This window comes from Pleurodeles waltl, chromosome 6, assembly GCF_031143425.1.
Source record: "Pleurodeles waltl isolate 20211129_DDA chromosome 6, aPleWal1.hap1.20221129, whole genome shotgun sequence".
Lineage (NCBI taxonomy): Eukaryota > Metazoa > Chordata > Amphibia > Caudata > Salamandridae > Pleurodeles > Pleurodeles waltl.
Window position 1 is genome coordinate 791507789 of NC_090445.1, and position 13328 is coordinate 791521116.

Sequence of the window (13328 nt, forward strand, 5' to 3'; positions counted from 1 at the left end):
CTTTGTGCCCTCTGCTATGTTTACTGCTGGCCTACAGCTGTGTTACATTGGTGTGTGAACAAGTACATTGGCATTGCTATATTCCAGAGGTATTGCAATTACACATTTGTGGTGAAAGCACAGACTGACTCCAGATTGTTTTGTGATTCAAGGGTGTTTATTTCTGTGAAAATAAGTGGAGGGGGTTGTGAAATGAGTCCAGTCTATTTGTATCACAGGTGCATTGTCCAATGGGGCATAAGAAGTGGAGCAATGGCAGTTTAAGGTGGAAAAGGTGACAAAGTGGAACAGAAGGGTGACATTCAAGGGGGTCTTATTTCCTGACGGGGGTCTTGGCAATGTTCTCTGTCTTGTTACTGGATCTCAGGGACCGTTTGCGGGCTGGTTCTCCTTCTGCAGGGGGTGGGGTGCTGGGGGCCTGGTGTTCCTGTGGCGGTGCCTCCTGTCCACTAGCGGAGGTGGAGGGCTGTTCATCGTCCAGGCTAGTGTCAGCGGCCCGTTGGTGTGCCACTGTGTCCCTCCTGGTGTTGACAAGGTCTGCCAGCAACCCTGCAATGGTGACCAGGGTGGTGTTAATGGACTTCAAGTCCTCCCTGATCCCCAGGTAGTGTCCCTCCTGCAGCCGCTGGGTCTCTTGAAACTTGGCCAGTACAGTGCCCATGGTCTCCTGGGAATGGTGGTAAGCTCCCATGATGTTGGAGAGTGCCTCATGGAGAGTGGGTTCCCTGGGCCTGTCCTCCCCCTGTCGCACAGCAGTCCTCCCTGCTTCCCTGTTATCCTGTGCCTCTGTCTCCTGTACCGTGTGCCCACTGCCACTGACCCCCAGGTCCCTGATTTTCTTGGCTTGGTGGGTTTGCCTGGGTTCTGTGTAGTGATGGACACACTGCTGATAGACGTGTCCTGGGGACAGAGGGATGGGCCCACTTGGTGGATGCTGTGGTGGTGTTTCCTGAGGGGGGAGGTTCTGTGGTGGTTTGTGCCTGTGTCAGGGGAACCGACTGTCCCGAGGTCCCTGATGGGCCGGGCTGGTCATCTTGATCCAGGCGTGCAGAGCTGCTGTCATCACTGTGGGCCTCTTCTGTGGGGGGACTGGAAACGTCTGGCACCTCCTGTCCGGTGACGTTGGGTATTGGTCCTGTTGGGGTGTGAATGCATAATCTTAGTATCTGTGTGTGCCATCTTGTGCAGTGGGTGAGTTCACCTCTACTCCTGTGCTTGCATTATTGCCGTGGCCCTTGTGTGATTGGTGATTTTGGGGGATGATTGAGTCTCTACTGGACATGCTTTGGTGATGGGTGTCCATGCATTGGTGTTACATGCGGGCTTGGTTTTGGGATGTGTGGGTTGTGGTAGTGGGGTATCTGTGGGGTGCTGGGGTGACGGGTGTGAGGGCGAGGGTGGGAGTATGTGATGGCATGCAGGTAGGGTGGGGGATATAGTAGTAAAGATTTGCCTTACCAGAGTCCAGTCCTCCTGCTACTCCTGAGAGGCCCTCAGGATGCATGATCGCCAAGACTTGCTCCTCCCATGTTGTTAGTTGTGGGGCAGGAGGTGGGGGTCTACCGCCAGTCCTCTCTACAGCAATCTGGTGTCTGGATACCACAGAACATACCTTCCCCCGTAGGTCGTTCCACCTCTTTCTGATGTCATCCCGTTTTCTTGGATGCTGTCCCCCTGCGTTGACCCTGTCGACGATTCTCCGTCGTAGCTCCATCTTCCCAGCAATGGATGTCTGCTGCACCTGTGATCCGAATAGCTGTGGCTCTATCTGGATGATTTCCTCTACCATGACCCTGAGCTCCTCTTCAGAAAACCTGGGGTGTCTTTGAGGTGTCATGATGTGGTGTGGGTGATGTATGAGGTGCTGTCTGTTGTGATGTGTGAGGGAATGTGTTGGTGTTTGTTGTTTGAGGTAAGTGGATGTTGTATAAGTGATGGTGTTGTGTGTCTGTGGATGATGGTGTTGTGTTAGCTAATCTCTCTCTCTGGCCTTCTTTCAAATTTTTGGTTGTGATGGTTTGTGGGTGATGTGGGTGTGTGCTTTATATTGGATTGGGTGTGTGGTGTGTGTATGTGTATCAGGTGTGTGTATTTGGAATTGTCCAATGTGGTTGTGTTTTGCAAATGTGTGTGTATTTTGAGCGCGGCGGTGCGTACCACCAATAGATTACCACGGTTGAATGACCGCCGCTTTGATTCGTGGGTCGTGATAGTGTGGGTGTATTCTTGTTGGCGTGATGGTGTGGGTTTTGGTATTGCCAGTTCATCACTGATCTTTGGTGTGGCGGACTTGTGTGGGTGTCTATATTGTGGTGGATTCTGAGCTGTGAGTCGTAATCCCTGTAGCGGAATTCCGCCGCCGCAATGGTATGTTGGCGGTCTTCCGCACGGCATAAAGCGGGATTTACCGACAGGGTTGTAATGAGGCCCTGTTTTTTTGGGGGAATATATAGATAGAGAATTGTTAAACAAATTGTATGTATGTATTTAATATCTCGATAGCATAAACTGAGCTAAAGGCAGCAGAGAGTTGTGCAGGGCCAAATAGAGGCAACGAGAAGAGAGGAATTTGATGTGTGGACAGTTAATGCAGTGTGATATAGGGGGTCATTACGACCCTGGCGGTCAGAGACCGCCAGGGGTAATGTAGCGTCTGTACCGCCAACAGGCTGGCGGTACGGAGGCCCGTATTACGACCGCGGCGGTAGCGCCGCGGTTGCACCGCCGGGGCCGGCGGTTTCCCGCCGTTTTAGCCCCGGCGGTGATAATCCGCCAGGGCAGCGTTGCAAGCAGCGCTGCCCTGGGGATTATGACACCCCTACCGCCAGCCTGTTTCTGGCGGTTTGCACCGCCAGGAAGAGGCTGGCGGTAAGGGGTGTCCTGGGGCCCCTGGGGGCCCCTGCACTGCCCATGCCACTGGCATGGGCAGTGCAGGTGCCCCCTAACAGGGCCCCGGCCAGCCTTTCACTGTAGCAGACAGTGAAAAGCGCAACGGGTGCCATTGCACCCGTCGCACGGCCGCAACACCGCCGGCTCCATTAGGAGCCGGCTCCTATGTTGCGGCCTCATCCCCGCTGGGCCGGCGGGATGTCGTAATGGGGGCCGCGGGAGTGCGGCCGCATTGACGGCCGCACGGCGGTTACCGCTTAGGCGTAATGACCCCCATAGTGTTCTTCAAACAGTTGCATTTTCAGCAGTTTCCTAAATTGGAGCAGCTTATTTTTTGCAGGATACAGGGGTATTATTCTAGATCCGGGATGCATAAATAGAAAAGGTCTGCTGCCCTGTTGTTTTAGTTTTTAAACTGATGGTGTCCTAGATGTCTGTATGCTGAGAACTACTAGAAACGGTGAGCTTATCAGCTGTTTGTGATGACTTTGTAAATAATACAGCTTGCTTTGAAGATTGAGCACAATAGAAAGGGGCACCAATGGAGTTCCATCAAAATGGGGATGACAAGATTATATTTCTCAAGACCCTGCATTAAAAAATCTGCTGCATGTAGAATGCTCTCAAGGGGTGCCAGTGTGAAATATGGTAGACCATGGAGCAGGGCATTACCACCATCCATATGTGAGAGTATGAGAGCCTGAATTTCAGTGACTTTCCAGAAGAAACAATTTCACTTTCTTTAGAAGAGAGAACTGGTACAAGGCATTCTTTGATTTTGACAATATTTTGCCTGAGGGTGAGGTTGGTGTCCATGGTGAATCCAAGAGAATTGGCATTCTGAAAAAATTGAGGTTTGAAGCTGTCAGGATTATTGCCATTTAGCCAGGTTTGCAAAGTTTCTTGTTTGTTATTCTTGACAAATAACATGTGTTAGACCTGACAGCCTTAGGGTGGTCACCCCTAACTTTTTGCCTGCCTCCCTCCACTTTTTAGATACTGTTTTTTGCTGGTTTTAAGACTCAGCACACTTTACCACTGCTAACCAGTGCTAAAGTGCTTATGCCCTCTCCCTTTAAACATGGTAACATTGGGTCATACTCAATTGGACTATTTAATTTACAAATAAGTCCCTAATAAAGTGCATTATATGTGCCCAGGGCCTGTAGATTAAATGCTACTAGTGGGCCTGCAGCACTGATTGTGCCACCCACTTAAGTAGCTCCTTACCCTTGTTTCGGGCCTGCCATTGCAAGGCCTGTGTGTGCAGTTTCACTGCCAGTTCGACTTGCCATGTAAAAGTACTTGCCAAGCCTAAAACTCCCCCTTTTCTACATATGTCACCCCTAAGGCATGCCCTAGGTAACCCATAGGGCAGGGTGCTGTGTAGACAAAAGGCAGGACATGTACCTGTGTAGTTTACTTGTCCTGGTACCCCTAAAATCAATTTTTACACTGCTGTAAGGCCTGCTCCCTTCATAGGCTAACAGTGGGGCTACCCTCATATATTGTTTGAGTGGTAGCTGCTGATCTGAAAGGAGTAGGAAGATCATATTTAGTATGGGCAGAATGGTGATACAAAATCCTGCTGACTGGTGAAGTTGGATTAAATATTACTATTTTAGAAATCCCATGTTTAGAAAGTGAGCATTTCTCTGCACTGAAATCCTTCTGTGCCGTACAATCCACGCATGACTGGGTTTAGTTGCAGCTCCCTTGTGCATTCACTCAGACACACCCCAAACACAGGATACTCAGCCTCACTTGCACACATCTGCATTTTGAATGGGTCTTCCTGGGCTGGGAGGGTGGAAGGCCTGACAATTACATGCCAAAGCACAGTAGCCTGCCCTCATACAAAGGACTGCCAAACCCCTATTGGGACCCTGGCAGACAGGATTGAACTGAAAGGAGACCTTGTGCACTTCTAAGCCACTCTTTGAAGTATCCCCCACTTCAAAAGCACATTTGGGTATTTAAACAGGGCCTCTGCCCCTACCAACTCAGACACTTCCTTGAGAAGAGAACCTGAACCAGAACTTGTATCCTGCAAAGAAGAACTGCCTGGCTGCCCAAAGGACTCACCTGTCTGCTTTCTGTGAAGGACTGCTGCCTTGCTGTTACCCTGCTGCCTTGCTGCCCTCTGGCTGTGGAGAGAAGTGCTCTCCAAAGGCTTGGATAGAGCTTGCCTCCTGTTCCCTGAAGTCTCAGGACCAAAAAGACTTCATCTCTACAAGAAGGACTACTTGTGCGGCGAAAATCGAAGCACAGCCTGCCAGAAACTATGCACAGCCTGCACCGCAGTGAAAAATTCACTGCACGCCGAACCGGAACGACGCAGGCAGACTTTGCGATGACAAGATCGACGCAGCACCATTGTAGTGACCGGAAATTTGACGCATGGCCCACTGGATCGACGCACAGCTGTGCCGGAACGACGCAGCCCGACTTCCAGAGAGGAATTGACACAGTGCCTGCCGTGCAGTAGAAATTTCCACGCAACGTCCAATCGACGCAGCCCCTGTGACTTCGTCCTGTCAGTGCAGGAATTCCGCGTATCGTCCCCGAGGCATCCAAAAACCCCGCAACCCGATGAGGATCCACGACCGAGTGCCGGAAATCGATCCACAGCTGTCCCTGCTTGAAAACTAAACGAAGCATCGCCATGTGAGGCCCGAGAAATCGACGAACACCCCCTTTGTTTCCACGCATCTCCTCCTCTGCAGTTCTTTGCGGAGATTTTGAACGCGAACCAGGTACTTTGTGCTTGAAAGAGACATTTATTGCTTTTTAAAGACTAAAGACACTTTTTTATCACTTTTACAGTGATATCTCAACATATACTTATTGCATCTTTTGACCTGCATTTTACCTGATAAATATTATATATTTTTCTAAACACTGTGTGGTGTATTTGTGCGGTGCTATACTATGTTATTGCATCATTTATTGCACAAATACTTTAGACATTGCCTTCTAAGTTAAGCCTGACTGTTCTGTGCCAAACTACCAGAGGGTGGGCACAGGATAATTTTGATTGTGTGTGACTTACCCTGACTAGAGTGAGGGTCCTTGCTTGGACAGGTGGCAACCTGACGGCCAACCAAAGACCCCATTTGTAACAACATGGACTCTATTAGTTGGGTTGAGCGTCATATAGGTGCTGGACAGCATCCAGTTCTGGACCATTCACTCATCAATATCTGTCTTCAAATTAGCGCTAATATATAATAGCCTAAGGTATGCCTCAAATGAGAGGCAGCAAGGCCCAGTTGTTCAAAACATTTGCAGGAGGTTTGTGTCACTTTTTTGACTCACAGCTGACACAAAATCCATTTGGCATTTACAAAGCAACCCATATGCCAATTTGCATTGCTTTGTTAAAACAAAAGGAACACAAAGCAGCTCATTGAACTGCCTTGTGTTACTTTGCATCAGGGAAGCATTCCATGGGTGGTGCATAAGCAGTCCCGTTTTGATACATTTTTATGCAAAACCATATTTACAAATCTTTATACACGTGGGTTTAATCCAAAATGGTGTGCTTGCCTGAAACTGGCGTAACAGGGAGAACTACTTTTTTGTATCCCTATTTTTCCTCAATATTTCCTCTTTGCTATATAGCATGCAAAGAGGGGACAGTTTCCAAGGATAGTTTTTGTGCAGGAAGGTAGCCCCTTCTGCACAAAAACTATCCTGACTTTAAATCAAGCAGCCTAGTTATTTGACACAAGGGTACCTGCATTGGCAGTAGGCAGCCCAAAGTTTACCAGTGCAGAGAGAGAGTAGAAATGTGCCATTTATTTGAAAATATGTTGCAGTTTTGCTTTCTCTCTCTCATGCAACGCAGCACAACAACTTCACTTACGGTACTGTGTTCTATGAAACAGAAACAGGTGGCAACGTGAGTAGTATCAGCACATTCATTAAAAAACACCTAAGCTGTCCAAAAGAACTATATTTTATATAAGTAAAGAACACTAAGAAAATTAGTGAATGCAGAATACTCCAGCAAGTGTTCTGTTCAGTTGGTTGGCTGAGCTTGGAAATTAGATGTTTTTTCCGCAAGACATTTGGCAACAAAAAACATACATACAAAGTTGTTCATTACAAGTAAATTGTGGAGAAAATGTCAATTATCTTTTTCCAGCCTCTCTTGTTGTAAAATCTAATCATTATACTTGCAGATAAGGTTGCCTGGCAGGAGGTTGCAATGATTTACCCATTAGCAGTGAAGAGAAGAAAAGCAGGAGGTTAGAGACCTATGACAGCCATGCAGTACAGTGTATTTCCAGCTGAGTATTGTCTGACATCCTGCCGGCACACATAAGGAAACGTAAAATTAACACAGCTGCATCTCAGTGACTAAATTTACCAACATCTACACAAGTCACAACCATTCTGTATTCCTATTTTAGGTTTCATACAATATAAAATTAAAATACCTTTCTTTTGTCAAATAATTCCATTAAATTTTATCTAAGTATCAATAATCAACTTGTGAAACAAAATTAATCTACTGGGCTGACTAAACAAATCCTTCGGCATGTAACACTTTTGGATAGTAATGAGTCTACAGCTAAAATCTTCATATAGATTGCAGAAAAAAAATCCAATCTTGGTGTCACGCATGGATCTTCTGGGGAATGCTTTGATAATTTGTGCAGTTTGACAAAATTGTCTTTATCTCCATAGGCAGTTCTTGATTCCAGATTTAAACAGGAAGTATAGCAATATTCCACAAAATAATCCAACAAGAAGGAGAAAACCTGGAGACTAGAAACACTTTCTAGCTGACCAGGCCAAGCAACAGGGCAATGAGCTGAGAAACGCAACATGAACTGGAGAGAACGCAGAGTCCACGAAGTCCAGTGAGCGAGCAATAATTTACAAATGATTGTAGTACAACTGGACTAACAACGGAGCTCCTCTAATAGTGGAGAACAGGACATGACATCATTCCATAAGGTTCAGCCATCTTGGATTGGTAAGGAATTGATAAATTAATACATAAAAATGTACTTATATGCATGTAATACCAACACTTTGGTTAATGGAGGATACAAATTACTTTCATATTCTTTAAAAAAAGATATGCCATTGCTTTCCTGCATATTGTTCTTGCTAATATGCAGGAAAATCTAGTCCATACCTCTCAGCATGGTCAGGAACCCGACATGTGCACAGCACAAAACATGGCACTAAGCGAGGATGCCAATGCATACTCGCTGACCAAGGTGCTCCATAGCCTGGCACCATAGAAAGATGCCGCCACAGACCAGCCTGTTTCAGAGACCACTTGCACTGGAAAGATAAGGCTGCTACCATTACACTCTGCCATCTCTTAGGGTCTCCTGGTTTATGTTTTTTTTTTTTTAAACAAAATTGCCTAATGAAAGTGGGAGCACAAACTTGGTCTTCTGGTTCCCAGGAATAGTTGCAGAGATTGTATCCTTTCCAATCAAAAAGATACTTATGTTTCCCTCCAAAATACTAGGAATCACATATTTCTCAGATTTCATAGTCAGGTTGTTCAATAACTATTATGGAGCCTGGTTTCCCTTTAGGAGAATGTTCCTTATGATGGAGATAGGGTGTTAGATGAGAAACATGAAAGAAAGGGTGAACGTTCCAAAAAGAGGGAAGCTTGAGTCATGGTGTGACTTGACTTATGATCTTGGAAATTTCAAAAGACACATAATATCTAAGAGAAAATTTAGACCAACAGATTGAGAGGAGTAGGTTGTTGGAGGAAAGCTAGATTCAGTCGCCAACCTTATAGGTAGGAGCAGGTTGCCTGTACAGATTGGCCTGGAACCTTTTCGAGAACTTAGAATTTTGTAAATTTTGGGGTAGCTTTTCTTGAACTTTCTTTAAATTCTCTTATAGATTTTGAACTGCATGTACAGAATCTTCAGTTTCTAAGGAGTCTGGAGATATTTGAGGAAGGATCCTAGTTAAGGCAAAAAACAAAAAAAAAACAGAGAGGTAGGAATATCATTATTATAAGCAAACTTTACAACAGGCAAAAAGGGATTTCCAATTATAGTGGATGGCAGAAATGCAACACCTTAAAAGCTCTTCCCAAGTTTGATTGAACATTTCCATTTGTCCATTAGTTTGAGGGTGGAAGCCAGAAGTAACTGCTCTTTGGATGCCACTTAAGACACAGTCATTTCCAAAATGTAGAGACACGTTGAGGGCCACGATTTTAAATTATTTTCAAGGGCAACTCACAGAGATTAAATATTTATCAGAATAAAATACTTCTGCCATTTCTAACGCAGTTGGTAATTTGCGAAGAGCAATAAAATGAGCCTCAATCTATAGTGACCATAAATGTGATTGAGTTTTTACATGGGGTAATTCTACAATAAAATCAGTAGATATTAACTCTAAGGATTGGAAATGATTTCAGGAGAAATTAATCTTGCCTTTCTTGGTGCTTCAGAGTTGTTTTTGGCTCAGATGTCACATAACACAATGAATCTTATGTAATCTTGCTGAAGAGATTGCCACCAGAATTTCAGCCTGATAAGATTTTCAGAAGACTTCTGTGTTTAAATGCTAAAGCTTCGCAACATAGATGTAATATTTTCTTCTTTAATTGTTTTCTTGGAATAAAGAGTCATTTTTGTATCAAAATTAGACCATTGATGTTATTGAACCAAACTTGAGGATACAATTGGTTTAATTTGCATAGACTGAATCATCAGGATTATTGATTGATTGATTAAAGAATTGCAGTAGTTATAGTAGAAATCAAGGCCCGAGCAACAATTATCTTCTCTACAGTTCTGAAAATACAATATGCATGGTAATGCCTAGACAAGGAGTGTGCAACAACATTTTCAGATCCAGAAATAAAAGTAAGGAAGACCTGCTATTCTGCCATTCAGCCTGTTGAAGTACTTGAAGTTTTCAATGATCAGTATGGGCAGTTACTCGATGTTGAGCCCTTAGTAAGAAATGTCTCCACTAAAAATAAAGGCTGCTTTAATAGCAGAGAGTACTTTCTCCCAAACAGAATAGTTATATTTTTGCTGGAAAAAATTCCATTGAGATGGCGGCAGAGGGATGCTCTTCTTAGTCATGACTTGGTTGAATCAGTCAATGGCATCTGTATGAAGATTGAAAGGTCTAGGAGCATTGGGTCGCTGGAAGATGGAAGGATGGACAAACTGAGATTTTAATCTTTCACAGACTTGCAAGGCATCCTTACTCCAGAGAAAAGCCTGGTTCTTCTTTAGCAGATCTGTAATTGGTGAAACAGGCTTATAATATCTCTTAATAATTTTATGATAATAGTTTGCCAGGCAAGGCAAACTCTGTGCTTCGTTTGTTGAAGAAGGAATGATCCATTCACCAATGGCTTAAACCTTTCATGTGTGCAAGGCAATCCCCTTTGATAAAAGGATGTATTCTAGATACTCTATAGAATCCTTTTCAAACAAGCACTTTATGGTTTTGGCCAGCAGTTTGTTTTCTCTCAATCACTGTAGGTCTTGCTTGCAGGGTAAAGATGCAAGCTCCTTGGAAAAAATACAGGATTGGAAAATAGCAGAGGCATGACACAGACCAAAATGGCATTTCCTGGTATTCAAAAAGACGAAAAGGTGTTCTGAATGTGGTTTCCCATTGATCACCTGGTCTGATCCAAATCAGATGATGAGCTCCTCTTGTTCTAGTTTGGTAAAGACCTTAGGCCCTTGAATGGCTTCCAAAATGTCTGATTTAGAGTGCAGAGGGCGAAGGTCTTGACAGCCACCAGATTTAAACCCCTGCAATCAATACATGGCAAGCGTTCAAACATTCCTTTCTTTGGTCCTAAAAACAAGGAAGCTCCAGCAGGGGATTTGGATGGGGCTACCAGACCATTCTCTGGGCTAGCATTGAGATATTCCCTTAAGTCTTGTCTTTTCATCAGTGAAAAGGAAAAAAAAGTCACCCATAGGGAACAAAGGTGTCAGGTAGGATCTCAATGGCACTTTCAGAGTGGTGATGAGGATTGGTAATGAGGATGTAGTTCTTTAGTTTTTGACTCATGAAATACATCAAGGAACTCATGTCAGGTGTTTGGAATCTCAGTGAGTGGATTTATTGAAATTAATTTTTACAAGAAAAAATGGAAGACACAAATTTCAGAGCCTGAAAACAAGATCTTGGTTGACCAAATGATGTAAGGATTGTGTCTAGCTACCCAGTTATTTCTCAAAATTAGTGAGTAATGGGGTGAAGAAATCAAATCAACAGTGAGGGTTCCATACTAGGCTTCTTAGCTATAGGGGTTGAGTTTTCTCTACTATTAAGCAAGATGCCAGAGTCCCAGCTACAGCTTCTATAGCCACTGGTACTTGGTTCATAGAGCCTGGAAGGTGGTGGTGTGAGGCCCATTGAACATCCATATAAAAATTAGAAGCTCCAAGAAGTGATACCAAGTGATTTTCTGGCTTGTAGGAGGAGGCAACTGGAAGTTTTCAGAGGAATGGGCAGGGGTGTCTGATTATCGCTCACTTCTATTCCCTGCACTAGGAGTGAGCTTCTTAGTTTCTAGACTTCTCTGAATGATAAGCATAGAATGCAGGGCAGTAATATAGCAGGTGAACTCTATGACTACAATATAAACACAAGCTGAACTCCACTTCCATACCCTCTCTTCCTCGGTTAAAGGACCCTTAGTGAAACCCACTGGCATAGGCTCATTTTCAGGCTCAGAAGACTCATGTATAACCCTAAACTATGTCCAATAAGTGGATTTAGACAAGGATTGTTTCAGGTATCTAGATATCTTTCATGAAGGCAGCAATTGATCTAGATGGTTAACTGGTTGAGATCTCAAAGGGATGGAGGTCGACCAACTCCTGCAAGTTCATCCTTTATCTCAGCCTTTAACCCTTTTGAGAAAAAGATGAATAGGGGCACATTTGGTTTAGTCTGTTTCTCTTGACAACCTTTGAATTTCGAGATGTAAGAAGAGAGATTGATTGAACCTAAACAGATCTCTGTAATCTCCTCTGAGACAGATGATTTGTAGTTTGATGGTCAAAGATATCTGTAAATTCATCAAGGAATGCTGCAATAAATGGCATTTAAAGCTATTGGCCTAGCCAAGGCCAAGTCATTCCTGGTGGTATTAATAATACTAATGCCACCTTAGATCTGCCTGAAGCATAAATGTATGTTTTAAAGTTAAAGTGAACATGGCAGGTATCTACAAAGGTCTTTAGCTTAGTTGGATTGCCATCAAATTTTATTTCAGTCAAGCCAGCCAGTAAAGGATACATGGTCAGGTTTTGGACTTGCAGCATTAGGTAGTTTACTGCTGCCAAACGTTCCTGAATTTGAGGCATTACTTGGACCTGATCCATTTTCGGAAAGCATTGACATCACAACCTGTCAAGCATGGGTCTTCTGGGTGATGGTATCTTCATGACTTGCAAAAATCGCCTCTTATCTCCAGTGGAAGTGCCAAATGCCAGATTTATACAGGAAGACTAGTGACACTGTATTACTGGAATCAAGCTATCTTTGGCTATCTAGGGTGTAACTGGTCCTGGGTTGCTTGTATTCCCATCAGGGAGGATCCCGTCTGGCAGTTCAGTCTAGGCTGTTTCCATTGGAGTAGGGTCAAGACTGAGTTTGCAAAATAACAACTGACTGGATGCAGCCCAGAGTATTCAACCATTCCATCCATCACTTTTTTAAATACTTTAGTTTGTCGTCCTAAGTGCGAGGGGTATGCCCAGACATGGGTAAAGTGTACACTGTGTCAGTGGTATCAAGCTATTCCTGGTTGACAGCCCTAAGTAGGGCGAAACTGGCCCGGGGTTGCTAGTCTTCCATTTTAGGGAGGACCTGGCCTGGCAGGTCCAAATGGACTGTCTCCATTGCAATTACCCAATGAAATTACCAGCATGTCAAAATACTGGCCGCACTTCTTTTCCTGGCATCTGTGTCTTTACAGAAGGGCATTTGAGGCACTGTGCGTATCTGACAGGCAAGCCAATTTCAACTGCTCATGACTGGGACTGAGATGTGCGAGTTTTTCATCAAACTACAGACACTGGCATGAAGGCAACAGGTGGCAAGGGAATTGTAGGCTGTTGATCACTTTCCTTGATTATATGCCCTGGATTTCACATAGGTGGCACTTCAGCTACCTCTCCACAGGAAGCATCTCGCTGGCACTCCACTGTATTGTAATTTCCAGTCATAAAATTACACAGATTTCCCAGTTCCACGAGATCTATTGCCTACATGTACCATCTGCTATTTAGAAATTGGTAAATGTATGCCTGGACGTCAGAGCGCGGTCGGGCCTGAAGGAAAATCCAAAGGGAAGAAATGTAAGGGAAAGGGAGTGTACTTTCTGCTGGGGGAACATTGCAAGCTCTTCCTTGTGTTAATTTAGCTCTGCCTAAGAAATATTGTATGTCTTT